Here is a 2,686-nt window from a genome sequence, read left to right as displayed (position 1 = left end):
GAGTTTTTCGAGATACGAGCCGTCTCTTGGCCGATTTTTTGCTTTGAGTTGCGAGCTAAAATTCGGGTTACGAGCCAGCTTCAGATACCCCACCGCTAGTTGGCGCAGCGAACATCACAGTGAACGCCACAAAATCAGCCCCGCATCACCTGTCTCACTCGTTCACTTTAAGATTTGACATACTTGAGTTACGAGCTCTGTCACGGAACGAATTAAACTTGTAAGTCAAGGCCCCACGATATATCTATACTTCACTTACTCAAAACCCACATCCACTATACTTATATTCCTCAGTATACACATTTCTTTAATAATTTCTACATAATTTCTTTATCAAATTAATAGTATAATACATAGAAGAATGTTTGAAGAGTTAGTAGGAGCTGGTTCTAAAAAGTGATAATTAAAATTGAACCTTATTTATTCAATAAGAATTCCAGGAATACTGTCAGTATATAGATACCTGATTTTAATTTAAATATATTATACATTATTTTTATAGTAGACATTGTTTATATATTATGTTATTTTACATAATCTTATATACTAGACGCCTGCTGCACAAATTTGTGCACAGGTAGGGTCCCTTGATTGGGGCCATGGGAGGTTGGCCTGCCGGGGGGAGGGGAGGGGGCACAGGAGGTTGGTTGTGGGAGCGCACTGACCACCAGGGGGCAGCTCCTGCATTGAGTGTCTGCCACATGGTGGTCAGTGCGCATCATAGCGACTGGTCGACCGGTCGTTCAGTCACTTAGGTTATATATATATGTTGGTTACATTCTGTGAAATGGATCAAATAGTAAACATATTGGGGGAAATGGGAGACTGGTTTCTCTTTGTCTGAAAAGGGAGTTAGTTACAAATGTGGGATTAGCAAAATCAGTTTTCTTATTGTTTTTGGTAGATGATATAGATAGATAGATAGATGACAGATAGATGGATTGATAGGTGTGTGTGTGGGTGTGTGTGTGTGTGTGTGTGTGTGTGTGTTTTGTTCTTTTTCAATGAGAGGATGAAATTTGCAGAAGCAACTAATCTGTCCTGAACTTGTAATGAAAACTAGTGCTATCTTTGCACTTCCAGGACAATGTTCTCCTGGAGGAGTTGTTGAAAAGTCAAAAGCATTTTCATAACAAAATAAGGAGTGTTTTTTTCTTCTGGTGACTCTCCTGATGAAAGGATGCTCCCGCCACCGCATTCTCCTTGCTGGCTCCTTCCCCTGGGAGGCAGTGGTTGCCTAGTGATATGGGACCTACTGCTGCCTGCAGCTGTAAAGGCAGCCTCTGATTAGCTAATCAATTATTAGAATTGATTGGCAAATAAGTGTGCTCTCAAACCAGGGGGAAGAAATGAGATTCTATAGATTTCTCTCATCCCTCATTATGTTTGTAAAGTAATTTGGGTTTGACTCCTGCCAGGATCTGCAACTTTGCTCATTTTCTATTTGTTTTCTCCTCATATTCTTCCCAGGACAGAGCTTCTCATTCTCTCCCTATGGTACTGACTTGAACCCAATCTCCCTCTTATAGCTTGGGTTACTAGTTTTTAAGGTTCTCTTGCTTTCTCTTATTTCAAATAAATCTTGCTTATTGTAGAAGTTGACTCCTTAACCGAATCGTAAGTGATGGGTAGCAGATGACCAGGAAAGGAGTCGGGGGAGCAGTGGCTGGGCTTCATTGTAACCTTTGTGGGCCCTAGACATTTTATTTCAAGCAGTCAGTCAATCAATCGATCGGACACACAGAGTGTCCCAAAAATGTATACACACTGATAGCTCAGTTGATGTTTCTTTCTTTGCAGATTTAAACCATTGGAATTAATAATGGGTTAGAAATGTATAGACATTTTTCCATGTATATATACTCACGATTGTGATGGTATACAGATGAATATAACCCAGGCTGCATTACATGAACTTACTTTATGATTTTAAAAAAAGAAAACATTTCCCTGAGCCCCAAAGTGTCTCCTGAACCCCTATGTGCTGTGGCTGCTCTGTGCCAGGGATGAAGTCTTCTTAAAGAAGTCCAGCAGGAGAAAAAAGTAGGTGGGGGCGGGAGTGGGCAGAGAATCAGTTCTCGGTAGCCTGCGGGAGACAGGCCATGAGCAAGCACCTTGCTAAAGGGAGTGGTCCGTACCTACATGTTAGAATGTGGCTGCGAATGAGATATGCAGCAGATTCAACAAACACTTGATGGGGTTCTTCTCAGTGCCCAGTACTATACAAGGAGCCTGTAGAAATGATCTCATTTAGTCTTTATGTCTCTATGACCACTGGTGCTTTCTTTACAGATGAAATGATGGACTAGGAAAGAGAGTTCTGGTTCAGGTATTGAGTAAGGAGGTCCAGGATCTGGACTTTCATAAGCGCTGGAGAGTATTCTGATGTGGATGGTCCATGGGACGTACTTAATAAAACACTGAAATATTTTTCCTGACTCAAAGCTACCTGTGTGTCACGTGATAGCAGTTACGTCCTGAGTACCGGTTTCCTCAGGAGAATGAGGGTGGATACACTTTTGAGGATCACAGGACTGAAGGTAGATTTCAAAGCACTGAAAGAACTTCATCATTGTCTTGGCTTCACGCCTTTTGTGGAATGGATACGAAACAAAAATATATACTAGTATAGTTATGAATATATGTTTTTGCTAAACATGTACATTTATATATGGTACAGATTAGT

This window comes from Myotis brandtii, unplaced genomic scaffold (genome assembly GCF_000412655.1).
Source record: "Myotis brandtii unplaced genomic scaffold, ASM41265v1 scaffold813, whole genome shotgun sequence".
NCBI classification, from domain to species: domain Eukaryota; kingdom Metazoa; phylum Chordata; class Mammalia; order Chiroptera; family Vespertilionidae; genus Myotis; species Myotis brandtii.
This window is presented reverse-complemented; position numbering follows the sequence as displayed.